Source organism: Dermacentor variabilis, chromosome 4 (genome assembly GCF_050947875.1).
Source record: "Dermacentor variabilis isolate Ectoservices chromosome 4, ASM5094787v1, whole genome shotgun sequence".
Lineage (NCBI taxonomy): Eukaryota > Metazoa > Arthropoda > Arachnida > Ixodida > Ixodidae > Dermacentor > Dermacentor variabilis.
Genome location: NC_134571.1, coordinates 136032976 through 136048075, shown reverse-complemented (window position 1 = coordinate 136048075; position 15100 = coordinate 136032976). Strand labels below are relative to the sequence as shown.

The window sequence follows — 15100 nt, the reverse complement described above, 5'->3', positions numbered from 1 at the left end:
ATGCCATTGAACAGCTGAAGAAAAAATAAAAACATTGTTGTGTGCAAAAAAAAAAGTGCAAGCCTAAACAAACATCTGCGAACAAAATCTGTGCTCATGGAGTGATGGCTTCTGCTATTCTGCTGACAATAAATGTAGCATTTGTCATTTTACTCAGTGTTCCTAGTTCATCCATACTTATAATGTTTTCAAACATGCATAAGAGCATGAACCAACTTGCCAAACCCTGAATTTTGAGCCAACAAAATATATGTTGCACTGAATGTGAATGCGACAGCCAGTGCATCGTACTATACCAACTCGACTGGCTGACACCTGCACCAGTTACTACCGAACGATTTTACGGTGAATACCTTCTCTGGAGAGGTGCCATCAATGGCACTACATCCACTTTCTTCCATTAAGGTAGAATCATTTGCTGGCAGCGATCCAAGGAACCGGTGGAGGTCCCAGTAGAACTTCCATTCCATTCCGCCAGACCCGGTTTTTGTTCCTGTTCTGGTCAGTAGCCTGAAATAAAATTTTTCAAAATGACGCCATAGTTTGCTGCAATATTTGCAGTAATGCACAACCGCAATACTTTCTTTGTAGTTAGGGACCCGCCGTGGTTGCTCAGTGGCTATGGTGTTGGGCTGCTGAGCACGAGGTCGCGGGATCGAATCCCGGCCACGGCGGCCGCATTCCGATGGGGGCGAAATGCGAAAACACCCGTGTGCTTAGATTTAGGTGCACGTTAAAGAACCCCAGGTGGTCAAAATTTCCGGAGTCCTCCACTACGGCGTGCCTCATAATCAGAAAGTGGTTTTGGCACGTAAAACCCCAAATATTATTATTGTAGTTAGGGGAAATAAAGCAGAACGAAAATGTTAATTCTGTGGCGTAACTGCTGCGACAACAAGGAATTTTTGACTCGCCGCTTTGGCTTTCGGCTGCTGAGCCACAATCGAATCCCGTCAGCTACTCCTGCTTTTATATGGCGAACTGCAAAAACGTGCGAGCGCTGTACAACGCCATTGCACGTTAGGGAACCCCAGGTGGTCAAAATTAATCCGGGACTGTTCACAATGCCTTCTTTAGTGGCCCACGTGCACCTTTGGGACAAACACAAATGCCAACAAAAGAGTCCGACATAACAAGAGACGACGAATACATGAAATAATTCAGCTACCTCAAGTAAAACAGATGTACAATGACGCTGTTAAGTAGAATATAAATCAGCTTTTACCTGTATTTGTTGCTCATGTTCTGGATCTTCTTTTTTACTTCCTTCGTGCTTTTCACGATTCCCACAGCACGGAGCCGTTCCGAGATGGCCATATACACCTTCAGGTTTCTTTTTGCACCGCGCAGGTCTGGCAACACATCTTCCCATATATTAATCAGGGCACGGGTCTCCTCGTCTGTCCATGTCGTGCGCTTTTTGCTTTGGCAGCTCTCCTCATTTTGAGCTGCCATATTTGACGCAATTAACGCACAATTTCAAAGGAGAGGCAACGGCGAGCTGCCAAGACCAGTCACGCAAAGCGGCGATAAAAGACGGCGAGTTCGCTTTGTAGCTGCGCAGGAAAATACCACGCACACGGCTCAAAGGACGACCGGCGTGGTCCGCACGCTTTCACAGCAACATAAACACGAACTGAATGAACATGGCGGCGCCGCAGTTCCGCATCATTCGGGCGCCGTTAGTTGCGTACGTGATAAATTTGTTTCTTTATTGTGCCGTTTCGTTTCTCGCTAAACACAAATTATATTGTTAAAAGCTGTTTAATAACTGAAATAAACTTCTGTGTCCTTTTTCTATGCATTACATTTTGCGTCGTTGAAAGCGTTGGCGGCGAGGCTACGTACTCGGCCACTGAAGTGCGTTCCGTGAACGTACTCCGACTTGAGTGCACTCATCTGAGAGTACACTCCGCTGCGCCGTTAAGATTTGGGAAAAGTGCACTTAAAAACAAATTGCACTCGCCGTAAGTACACTTAACTTGCCCGCTTGACAGGGGTATTATTTTAAGAGAAAATGCGTTCTGAAGCGTCCGCGTACCTCTAGCGCAGTTCAAATCGCCCGCCCTCCGATCGAGGAGTACTGACATCATGGTCTCATAGTGACGTTGCGCCATCGGTGAGTAGAACGGCGTCCGCAGACGGCGCTACGGCTTTTCTGCGCAAAACGCAAACGCGCGGCCACAAACAGAGCCATGAATCAGCCGACAGCAGAGCAAAAGCGGGAGTATGGTGGCTAGCGGAAGGAGAAACGCGTGACCATAAGCTGGTACTTTATTCTATGACGCAAACTTCGACGCTCGTCGCAATGGACCCTGACAACGACAGATTGGCTCGCGATGCTGGGCTCAACTTCAGCGATTTGAGCACTGACGAGCGCCACCTGCTGCTGAGGGCTCGCGCTGCGGCGTCGTTGCGTACTACGACGGCGGCCTCGACACCGGCTCTCCGGGGCGGGAAAGCAACGAGGGCTTCCCACGACATCACAAGGACGTGGCATTCTCACTGCTTGTTCGAAATGAAAGTTTCGCGAGCCAGCAGAACCCGCAAAGCACGACGCGATAACGAAACTAGTGAAACTCCAAAGCATGCGCGGCGCAGAGCCGGGCGCGCAGAGTCGAGCGAAAACGAAACCTTTCGACCACCCATACTACTGAAGGGTAACGTCACAATGTTATTTTTTTGTTAGAATCCAATAGACGTAGACGAGTAGCATTTTCTTCCGTCTTGTAGTCGAATGAAATGATATTTTTAATAGGAGTAGTTGAGTATTAGTAACACAAATTATGAGGAGTGCTTTCGCCATCGCGCTAGTACCGGAATGTCGCTGGGGTTCTCAAATCATGTCATGCATTTACCTCAATTTCTCGGTTACTAAAGCTCTGTTCGCGATTAGATTGACGCCTTAGACGTTCTCGAACATTGCTCTACCACTTTAACTTGACTTTCTGGTAACCTTTAGTGTCCCTTTAATGCCATGGCACACACCCACGATGGAGAATAAATAGGCCAGAGTTAATTTTCTTTCCCTTTGTTTGTCCTCTGGTAGCTTCAACGCTAGTCGAGGAGGGCAGGTGTTGAAGGTCCGAAGTCGGCGCCCCTCGATGATTCGAGTGCACGGCGGCAGCGCGAAGGAAGAGCCGTTGTCCGACGAAGTGACGTTTTATTCAAACGCCGAAGCGTCTGTCCGAGTCGAAGCCCGAAGCTCCCCTCTCTTCACACAACTAAGCATGACTTTTTAAGCCCTCAGTTGTACAAAGGATTCGCAAACCAGCCAATCACACATGCAAGTTCACATCATTGTAACCAATAGCACAACCACCTTCGTGCCGCACCCGGCATTGGTGGAAACAGTGGCACTCTTTAGAACACGCCAGGGGATGGGATTTCTCAAAAACACGTGCCACCTCCCTCTCCCCTACGTTGGGCTGCGAGTATCGGCAACACCTCCTAGACTAGTTCTCTAGAGGGTGTTGGTATCGGCCCCTGATGTCTTCCCTCTTTTCACCTGCAAACGGCCGCCATGCAAGCTGCCGAGAATGTTTCCGTGAAATCACGGGTTATTGACTGCATATCCGCCGGACAGCGGGCTACCCTGCCAGTACTGAGAAATCTGTCTCCCGTGCAGCTGTGTGCCGGTTCGCTTGAAATCCAAACACCATAATTGGGACCCGATGGCAATCGCACACAAAAGCATCCATCGGCCCCAGCCGGCTAAAGGTCTCCTCGATTTGGCTGCACTTTCTGCACTAGTTCAGGGAGTGCAGCACTCTAGCACTCGATTTGCCAGTGCAGCTAGCACCACCTGCACTTCGGCACTCGATTTGACGTCGTGCTGCACGAGTTCATGTACACTTCGGCACTAGATTCTCCGCAAGTTCTTTTCTCGTGCACGTAGTGCAAGGCTTTTGATAGCAGACGACACATGCGCCTCCGTGGCCATGCGGGTGTTGGTAGAAGGCATCGACGGCGCCTGTTATTAGTAACGCAGCACAGACGCCAGTTTTCTTCAGGATGTGTACGCAGCATCTTGTTAAGGGCGCTTTCCGGGTTCAGCTGCTGCTAAGTGCACTGAAGGCCGGGATTTTCCCTCAGGTCACAGTCGTTTGTATTAATTTTCACGAGCTTACCGCTACCTCGACGTTAAAAACCACATCGGTCAGTCGTTTGAAACGTTGTGCCATATATGATTCAGAAATGTGTGGAAACGGCGCTCGGTCATGCTTTCTGAATAATGATGCCGAAGTTGAACTAATTTCTAGGTACTAACACATAAATTCTTTCCACAGGACCAAAAAGGCCATTGCGCACACGTTTAAGCTAGCGGCACACACCAACAAAAGAAAAGCCACAGCCGCCCAGTCGCAGCAGACGAAGGCCTGTACGTTCTTGCACTTTTGTCCTCGATTTGACCGCTGCACTGAGAGCGCTAGTGTCGCGCTACGCTTACACTTGAAGAACTGGCGCTGCACTGGCACGACACTTTTCTGAACTAGTGCAAAAAGTGCAGCCAAATCGAGGAGACCTTAAGTGGTTTAAAGCTACCGCCATCTTCACGGGCATTCTTAGAAGGCGCACGCGGATGCCAAACATCAAACCGGCTGGGCAGCGTCGCGTCGCCCAATTTCCGTGACCGAGACGGTCGACGGGACATGTGGGGAAGTGCATGGGCATTAGCGGTGGCGGTGACGTCAAGCACCCCCCAACTTTCATCTTCACGCTTGAGTGTTGCCCGCGTCCCCTCTTCGCGGAACTCACATGCGTGCCTCATTTCCGGTTATTGGCCGATACAGCAGGTGTGAGCTCGTCCTGCTCTTTGGTGTAGTCGCCTAAACTGGGCCACAAAATACCAGCAAGGTCAAGTCCCTAATCTCAAACTGACTCCTCCCCTCTCAAGAGTGTTAATGGACACTCGGTGTCCACGTAACATGATGAAAACATATAAAAAAGAAACTTGCACAAAAATTAAATCAAGCCCTTCTGCACACGGGACCAATCTCCATTTCATAAACAAAAGGATAACCTCGTGTAGCAATGGCGAAGAGGAACACATGACAATGCTTACAATACCGTAGACTTCACACTCGCGTTAGAAAACAGAAGTCTCGCCATACTGCCAACGCAAAAACCATTGTGACACTCCGCGGTGCAATCAACAGTATCAATAAGTTCGCGTTGGTCTGACTCCTCTAACACAAGGCACATGAACAGGACGGAGTCCCAATCGTCCTGTTGTATAGTGTCTCTCGCGGTCACCAGTCCGCACCGTGATTGTCCCAACACACGAGACCCACTCTGTGCGCCCCGAGGTCCCCTAGAGCACACTCAACGGGAGCGACGGGATCAGTGTCAGCTATACCCTCAGCTCGATCGGTCGCACCAGCAAATGCCACACCAGACACAATGCCACGCAGGACACACAAGACATTTCGACATTATACAGAAAAGTATTCATCTTTTAGAGCTACTTTCAAACGACACTTAACGCTTGTCTCCGAACATGCGAAAACGAATCCTGCACGGTGCTTCGATATACGCACTAATTCATGGCTTAACATGAACCAATATATGCGTCTAAGCCAAACATAACAGCATATTGATTAAAGAAATATATAACACATCCCGAATGATCATCCGAGACGCGAAAGTGCATCAGCAGCCTTGTTCAGCCCTTTGATGTGAACAATTTCCATGTCGTACTTTTGGATCGCCAATGCGCAACGTTTCAGCCTAACCTGGAGGGAGCCGCTCAAGTCAGGGAAATCAGCGGATCATGGTCAGTCATTATTTCTATCTTTGTGCCAAATAACCATGTACTCAAAGACTCTAGCGCCCACACAATTGCAAACGCCTCCCGTTCAATCGTGGACCACTTTTATTGCGACGGCCTCAACTTCCCACTAAGATATGCAATTGACCGCTCGATTTCACCTACTTTTTGGGAGAGGCAAGCGCCAACTACCATGTCCGATGCATCCGTGGCCAAACAAAGAACCTTTGCCGGGAGTCTGGTGCTGTCAACCCTGGATTTGACGCGAGCGCCTTTTTCACCGAGTCGAACGCAACCTGTGCCTCCAAGTTCCACGGCAGTGTGTTCGGAGCCCTTTTGTTTGTCAGCCTTGTCAGTGGCAAGACGAGTCTTGAATAGTTAGGCACATAGTCTCGATAGTAGTTGCGAAGCCCTAGAACACTCCTCAGTTCCCGTTTTCTCTTAGGCGGTCCGGTCCCTGCTGCTGGATAGCGCGTACCTTATTAGGGTCTGGAGCATGTACATCTGATCCCACCATACTTAAAGCATATTTATCACCCCGTGACGAAGCTGGTTCAAGGGGGCATCCGCAATCACGGTAATCTACCTCAAAAGGCGTCTGCGGCATGTTCAGGGGCGTTATGGGCACCCGATCGGTTTTCAGCTTACGCGCATGAACCTGACACCGATGACAATTCTGACAATGGCGCTTCACTTCAGATGCCAGTGATTGCCAAAAGATGGCCCCTAATGCGCTTTTTTCTCCTTTTTTTTTTTTGAGAAGTGCCCATCGCAAGGGCCGTCGTGCGCTAACTCCAACACTCCGGCTCGGCGCGACTTTGGTACTGCTAACTGGAGGCACTGTTTCCTATCTATTTGTTCCCTGTGATGAAGCAACGGACAATCGATAACCATGCCATGCGACTCATTTTTCGCCTGGCGCCAAGCATCGGCCAGTGACTCTTCTTTCTGCTGTTCCGCGAAAGAACTTTCTGTGACTGGCGGAAGTTGCTCGCTGTCGCCTATATTATCGGCAGCTACAACATCCAGACTTTCCGATTACTGCTGCTCCTCAATGGGCTTGCAATTAGTAGCTGGCGGCTCAAATTCTTGTGTGCCGTCTTCCCTTTTTCTTTCATCTTCTAATGAGGTGTTTGCCGAACTCTCAGCATTAGCCGCCTGGCGCTCATTGCTCGATGGTTTCTCTAATGAGCGCTGCACCACGGCGTTAGTGTTATGGGTAGAGCATACAGTTACCTGTTCTTGCTCTCTCAACGGAGAATACTGTTCAGGTACCAATTCCTTCGTCTTAAAGTCTATACCGCAATCACATTCCTTAGGTTCTTTCAGCAGCTGTTGCCGACCATGACGAAGACATTCGTAATGGTCCCCCCTTTAAAGAAAGAATGCATGCTCGCATAGAGACATCTCGTCTGCAATCAGCCCGCCGTCAAAAACCTGTCAATTACAGAGGTTTTCTTCTTCAGGGCTTCCAGCATGTTCCGATTGAACCCAAAACTGCCGATGTAATTTGACAAATACTTTCTGATGGCACATCTGTTTGGAAGCATTGCGGATGTATTCTTCTGCGGATTTATTCTGTCTGCGGATGTATTCTTAAAGCCTAGGGCTTCGCATCTTCAGGAGAATGCACTCAAGCATCCTATGACATGCCTCGAGTGCGTTTTCTTTTTGCAGCTTCAAAGCACTGCTTTACAGCTAGCTGTTGCTTATGGGTCAAACATTGAATTCTGTCCTGCAGAATGCTGTCGGCGGTGGCAGCAGCAGCTTTCTTCATGCTGGCGATAACACAACTTAGTGTTTTAACCTTCGATGCAAGTCTATTAGCTTTTTTGTTTGACGCTCGCAGTTTGCACAAATTGCTGCAAGTAGTTTTCGCCACTCGGCAGTTCAGGCGTGACTTTCTCGTCTGCAGAGTCTTGCGGAGGTACTTGCAGTGTTTGGAAAGCAACACTGTAAAAAAAAATAGAAAAAAATTGGATCCTCCAAATGCCTTACAATATGTGTTACAGTACTCTTTAATATTTCTTGTCACACGATAAAACTTACTGAAGCAGGTATGATCATATAAAGAATTTATTTGGAGTAGTTTTACTTAAATGTATCTCCAAGGAGTGCTCTACATTCCGTGAAATAATGAACATTTCAATCTTACCAGCATCTGGTGATCTCCCTGAGCAGTTCACACTGAAGAGGGCTCCTCTTCTTGACTGGATTTGTGCATGAAGAGCTTTTGTGAGCTCACACGAAGCCACAAACGAAGCTTCCGCCGCTCCACAGCACACAGGAATGTTTGCAGCTCTTGGCAAGAGCTGTGTTGCTTCTTGCACGGTCATCAAGCGACACGTATTTACTAGCTTTTCTGACACAAGCACTTTACACTCGACGCTGTCCTGGCTTTAGCAATAAAAAAAAACACGGCTCTGCCAATTGCGAGCTCGTTTGAGCGGAAGTGCAGTGTGCAGGCCACGTATGACACTCCAGGAAAGTTTCGAAATTCATGCGGTGCCCATGACTTCGAAGGAAGCGCGAAGTTGCGAAGATCAGCTAAACCAAAGACATCAGCACTAGCATCGTTTCCTTCGTGTTCCACTGCACAACGATCAACGTAGTCTGATCAAGTAGGAGATAAAGCATCCGTGCGAGGACGCTTTATCTTCTTTTCAGGGGTCACTATTTGTTGTCGTTTCCTCTCCGGCCTCGGCGCCGGGGTTTTCACGCTCAGGTAGTTGGGCAAGTTCGGCAAGATTGTCAGCACCGCATCGAGGGAAAGAGTTCGTGATCCTCTAGGAATTCGCACTTCAGCACCATTCACAATGTGCACGTAGTCTGTTATTATGAAACACGATTCAAGATGCAGCTCGCACACTGCACAGTCGACGTCCAGTGTTTTGTCAGACCTGTGTAAATTCCGTTGCCAAACCAGTCGCCGTTCTTCGTCAGCTGGAGCTTCGAAAAGGGACAGCTTGCGGTTATGTCCAGTTCGAGCATATTCGGCTCGAGCTCCACCACTGGAAAAGCTGGCGCCACCGTCGGCGTGACGTGCTAGGAGGGATCACGTGGACATAGCGGACGCGTCGGCTGCTTTGGGAGAGCCGAAGCGAGCTGAAAACGAGTTTAAATTCCCTTGTACGCTGCGGTCCTCATTTAGTGGCGAGATATTCCCGCTTCGAGTGTCTCCTTTACAACGCTGGAAAGCACTACAATAGGTAGTGGCTGCCTTTGCAGGCGCGCAACATGGTAGGCATACTGCTCGGTGCCGCAGTGCCGGACGTACGCAACGGAGCCCGGTGTCAGCCTTATTCACACGTAGCCGCTGGACAAGAAGCTGCGTGAAGCTTGGCTAGCGAAACATAAAACCGGCAAATAGTAATCGGCTACAACTCGGGTATGCAGCAAGCACAGACGCGAGGAAGATTTCTGCTACGGCGCCGGGTCTGCGATGTTCAGAAAACGCGCACTGAGACGCTCGCCCGAATCCGCTGCCCGACTAATGTCATGACGGTTTGGTCTATGAACTTTTCGATGCTATAGATACTGGCAAGTTCACTGGAGTGGAAAGGGAGCGGTAAGAAGCACATTAAAAAAAGCATGGCATATGGTCATGTTTGTGTTATGAATTCTGTGCACTGTATTACTAAAAAGAAGCAGCGGGAAATCGCACGCTGAAAACACCAATAAACATACAGTGCGACGCAACTCGAAAAATAATATTGAAACGTCCAAGAATTTAGAAGAAAAAAAAGATTGAATCGTCATGACGGCAAATCACGTTGAAGTCTCTACAATGAAACTATATTTGAGCAGATAGCGCCCACGCAACGACGGTTGTTTGTATACTGTCAAATGCTCATATTCTGCAGCCTAAAGCCCATGGCACGGTGCGAAAGCGCGCACGCGGCGAAAGCGAAACAGTGCGCGGACAAGCATGCAGACGCGCAGTCGGTCGCTGCGAATCTGTGCGACTGCTGCATTGAGGCTTCATTCTATTATGCTACATTTAGTTATTCAAACACTATAAGAACATATTTCACATAGTTTGCTCTCAGCGTTTACCCACCTTTCACGTAAGAAAGCCGGTTCGGAAGTCTCCATCGCGGCGACCGCGCGCAATGGCGTTCACTAGTACGTATTCGGTAAAGAGATAGCGTCTGTAAACGAGTCTGTGATTTCAGTTTGCCCAAGATTATTATTTAGACAGCAAAAAACTTCTCTCGTTTCGAAATTACTTACAGAAATGTCCGGGAGAGCTCGCGCGTGGTGTTTTCAGTGAGCGCTGACATCAAAACCTATGAGGAGCGCGCCACGTGATCCCTCATACTACGCCAGCGAGGCGCTTCCGATAGATGGCGACTCCGTAACTCCTCGCCGCCAATACCGTCTTGCACCCTGGCGCGTAGCAGTGATATAGCCGTCGCTTGGGAGGCATCACAGATGAACAGCAGGCCAGCAGAGATTTCTCGATAGGAAGAACTGCCAAAACCAAGCACAACAACCATTCCCAGCAAGCAAGGCTCTTCAAGTACGGTCGACGACAGCGCCGCCGCAACTTTCTACGCAAGCGGGGGCCTCGGCTAACAACAGAACTGGTCTCCGCTTCTTCCACTCAAAACATTATAGTGCACTCTAGCTCCGCGGAGGGTCGGGACAACCGCGTCGTCTGCTGCGGAGTCCGCCATATTTGTGCCCACTCCTTTCATCGCACTTCGGGAGCGCGCACTGGGGCCGAACGCGCTTCCTTGAAAGTAAGCTGGTTCGCTCAGGGTGCGACACGTATCGTTATGAATAGAAGGCAGATTGAGACTCAAATGATAAAATGTCATAGTTTTGGCGAAGTCAAGAACCTCAGTGGCTGCTTATTAGAAGGTAATCATTCTTCAGAAGCACACACACAAACGATGGTAAAGTTCAGCCTTTGGAATGTATTAGCGACATCCAATATTTTACGATACCTGTTATTTTCTCTGGCCTTAAAAATAACAATTGTGGTTATAGGAAATAGACGGCACGGTAACTGTCGCTCTCTTTTAGGAGTACACTTCAACCGCGCCGCGGGCGAAGGAGTCGAGTCGGGAAAGAGAGAAGTGCCGTAGTCAAGGGCGTCGGAATAATTTCGACCACCTGGGGATATTTCACGTTCGTTGACAACGCACAACACAGCTGCATTTTGCCTCCATCGAAACGTTGCCGCCGCAGTCGGGTTCGAACCCGGGTACTCCGGTTTTGTACTCGAGCACCTTAACCACTGAGCCACTGCAGCGGGACGGCATTGAACAGAATTTTCTTAACCTGCCAAAAAAAATTTCCTGGAAGCGCAGCTGTTAAGAACTCCCGATCTGATGAACAATTCCAGCCTATTAAGCTTACTTTGGCGAAAAGTTCGCGTCGCGTTAACTGAATATTTATTTTTCATTACAGCAAACCACTTGTGAAGAAATCACTGAATTAATCCACAAGAAATATGGTGCAGTGATAAAAAGCTTTGGGACACCACTCCATCAATTTATTACAACAATGTGCGAAAAAATATGAATTTGCCATAGAAAAAATTATAAGTACACACTATCCAAATTATGATGTCGCTGTAAGTTGACTCCAGCACGCCTTTTGCTTCCGCGGCAGTTGACTTTGTTTTTTTTTTTTTTCAAGCTTACGCATGTGAATGCGTAATCTCATTCGGGCATAGCTGGGGATGAGAGCCTTCTGAACAGTTGCATTGTGTACTTGGCAAGCATTCACGTTGGGCTTAACCATTTTGCTCAAGTACCTCACAGCAGCCTGTAAAAGAGATTGTACAGTAAGAAGGCTTTCGGTCCATTCCGTCCTCTCCTTGGCTAGTTCCTCGCACGAGTTTAGAACATTCATTACTTGAGCACTGGGGTAATGCAGGTTGTCGCCGTTTCGGATGTATTATTTTAACCTTGTCAGGTAAGAATGCTGACTGTCTGTCGAACCTAGCAGAGCAATTTTGCACTGCTCGCAACTGCTTATGTTTTTGATAATGCCTTTCACGAGGAATGCGGCAGTATGAAAGAGGGTGCTACATTCTGTAGATGTCAGCTCTGCAATGAAGAGTATCTCAGAGTCATCCATTTTAGATGGGTCTAGTTCAGCTAGCTCACGCTTGCCATGTGTCAGTAGATCAACCAGATACTCCGAATCATCGGCAGCATAGCTGGTTGTCTTCAGCGTGTGCAAAAATTGGCTCGGGCACACAAGTTTGAGAGCATATTTCTTGTCCAAAGCATCTGGCACCGGTTTCTTTGAGCGAACAACAGAGAAAAGGTTTTCCAGGCAATCTTGTAGTATTCTGCGAGTGAGAAAGAAAGTGTAACCTTCAGAGCTCAAATGAATGTCGTGGAGTTGCAGTACAGCAGGAGTGGTGATTAGAAGCCCTGCTTGAGATGGCTTCCACTGTGAGGTGCTGCCCAGCTTGAGAGTACAGACAGCTTCATAATGCTTCTCCATGTCTTGAAAACTAAGAGAAACCGAGGGGTGACGCGATGACATCAGAGTATACCACTTTGATACAAGTTCTAAGAACCATGCTTAGAGGTGCTTAGAGTGCTCCGAGGAATCCCGAAGGCGTCTGCCACCGTCTCAATTTTCTCGCCCGCCTCAACACGCTGAATGACTTTCAGCCTTGTCGCAAAGTCAAGGTTCTTGCGCTTCTTGACGCTGCGTGTGCTTGTTGCGGCCATTCCTTCCGCGTCAGCCCACCACGATCCGTCACACGTGTCGTGAGACGCACGCAAAACAATAATGCACACGAAATACAAGAACGCGCACAAAACACAATATGAACAGCCTCCGCCAACAAAGCGCTCGCCATGGCCATCTCCGAGGGCGAAAGCGATGTACGAGAGAGAGAGAGATTCTTGTGGGGAAGGATGAAAAATTGGGGTGAAGTGCAGGGCAGTAACTGTCTCTCAGTAGAGGACACCTCAGCCGCGCTGCACTGTGGGGAAAGGGAATTGGAAAGGAGGTGAGAGAGAGAGGCGCCGGCGGCGGCCGGAGCGGAAGGGGCGTGCGAGGCAAGATTAGAGTGTTTTAGCAGAGCGTATTTGCCCTTCCGCTCCGCTCACGCGGCCCGCTCAGCCTAACCGGAGCGTGGGCGACAGATTGCATTTTAGCTAAGCGGAGAAAATTCCGGGTTGCACGTAGGGCCCCCTGGTTATACAAGATGAAACTACAGTTATAAAAACACACTATTTTATTGTTCAGCCGCACAAGAAATAAATATTTTTTCTCGTAAACATTTTATAACACATAAAAGGAAAGCCTTACGTTGTTATTAAGGAAGGTTCGCTTTTTTTTTTGTTACTAAGCACAGTTGCGAGCCAGCGCCGGGCCAGAAAGTGGTCGTGCCATAGCCATGCTATAGTCGTGCGCCTGGTTGCGTTCGCAAGTTTTTTGCAACAGTGGTATTAATCCGGCGTCATGGCAAACAAGAAAAGTGTGCTGCAAGATCCACTCTTATTAAGTCAGCTGACGTGGCATGACATCGAAGACCTTGTTGTGATGGAACTGTTTTCTGTGACGCGGCGAGATCCGCTTTCCGTGGCGGATACCTGAACATCGACGCACTAGACAGTGGGCTTTTCCGGTCATATTTTCGTTTTGAAAAGGCTGATATCAGAAGACTACGAAGTGCTCTTCTTGTGCCTGATGTCATCTCAACACCGCAGAGTGTGCTCGTCCCCGGAGATGAAGCCCTCTGCATCACACTGCGCTGCCTGTCGTACCCTAACAGGCTCTGCGAGTTGGAGCAGCTTTTCGGCCGGCACTACTCCTCCTCAGTGACTAGCTGTGTACTCTCGCACATCGAAGACAAGTTCGTTCACCTCCTAAAATACGTGAACAACCACACCTGGGTTGATTTGCCTACAATTGACATGTTCGCTCAGGTAAGCAATTCATTCGAATTTCTTCCACCGCAATTACAGATGTTTGCTTTGCAGGCCATACATTCCAAAGGAGCCCCCCTCCACAACTGCTGGGGGTTCATAGATGGAACCGCCAGGGCTATCTGTAGGCCATCGACCAGTCAAAAAGTTTTCTTCTCTGGGCACAAACGTGTTCACTCCGTGAAATATCAATCGATCATGTGCCCAAACAGTATCGTTTGCCAACTCAGCGGGCCGTTCTTCGGTAGCCGACATGATGCTGGTGAGTTTCGCGTTCAGCGTTGATTGGCATAGCATCAATACAACTGGCTTTTGTGCTAGAGAGGAGGAAGAAAAAATACAGTAACTTAACCACCTTTTTTGCTTACATGTCTCATAGGTATCCTGCGGAAGAGCAAAACGTACGAGAAGCTGGAGAAGCTAGTGCAAGGGCACGACTACTGCCTCTACGGGGACCCTGCTTACCCATTGAGGCCACTGTTGCTAAAGCCTTATGGTGGAGTGAGGATAACTGCACGTCAAGAAGCCTTTAATAGGGAAATGAGCAAAGTAAGGCAAGCTGTCGAGTGGGGCTTCGGGAAGATCGCAGGACTGTTTGCGTTTCTCGATTTCAGAAAAAATGAAAAGCTCCATCGGCAAAACTTGCCTCGCATGTACAGGGTTAGTGCGATTCTCGCAAACTGCCACACATGTATGTATGGCTCTCAAGTGTCACAGTACTTTGGACTTGATCCACCGAGCTTGGAAACATACTTTTGTCCACGGTACCAGTAAATACCACTTAGCACATAAATTCAGTAGCATGGAACTTGATTGGTTTGGTTTTTGTGGTTTAACGTCCCTAAGCGACTCAGGCTATGAGGGATGCCGTAATTAACGTGCACTGACATCGAACAGAACACTGGCCTCTAGCATCTTGCCTCCATTGAAATGTGATCGCCACGTCCGGGATCATACCAGCGTTTTTTGGGTCAGCAGCTGAGCACCACAGCGGCTGCATGGAACTTCAGTTGAATTCATAACAATAAAAGTTGCTCTTAAAATATTGCTTCTTTTATTGCATTGTTATGGAACACAGGACAAACGTTCAAGTTTTTTTATTGAGTACTTGGTGCAGTCATAATAAACAGCACAAGATAGCTGAGCGAATTGAGTTTGTCTTCATTGAGGAATGAGCAAACGGGAATGAGAACAAAAAAGTGGCGCTTACAAAAAACATACGGCAAGTTGAATTATGCAAACAAGAGGTAAGGCGTGCAGACACGACACAAAAGTAGAGAAGTGGAGGCAACACGAACGCCGACTATCAACTGAAGGCAGCACTGAGGCGAAAAAAGAAAGAAGACACATAACTCATCTGCGCAAGCTCAGGAATGGTATCACCACGTGTCAGTCAGGTACATGTGTCGGTCTACGTACCCGA

General features: G+C 48.5%; 1 long non-coding RNA gene across 1 annotated transcript; it reads left to right on the top strand.

The window, feature by feature from the left end:
- Window positions 1–11334: 11334 nt before the first annotated feature.
- Window positions 11335–14662, top strand: LOC142579819 (uncharacterized). Its single transcript, XR_012827468.1, has 3 exons — window positions 11335–13677; window positions 13732–13939; window positions 14057–14662. It is a non-coding gene; the product is annotated as an uncharacterized LOC142579819 (long non-coding RNA).
- Window positions 14663–15100: the final 438 nt, after the last annotated feature.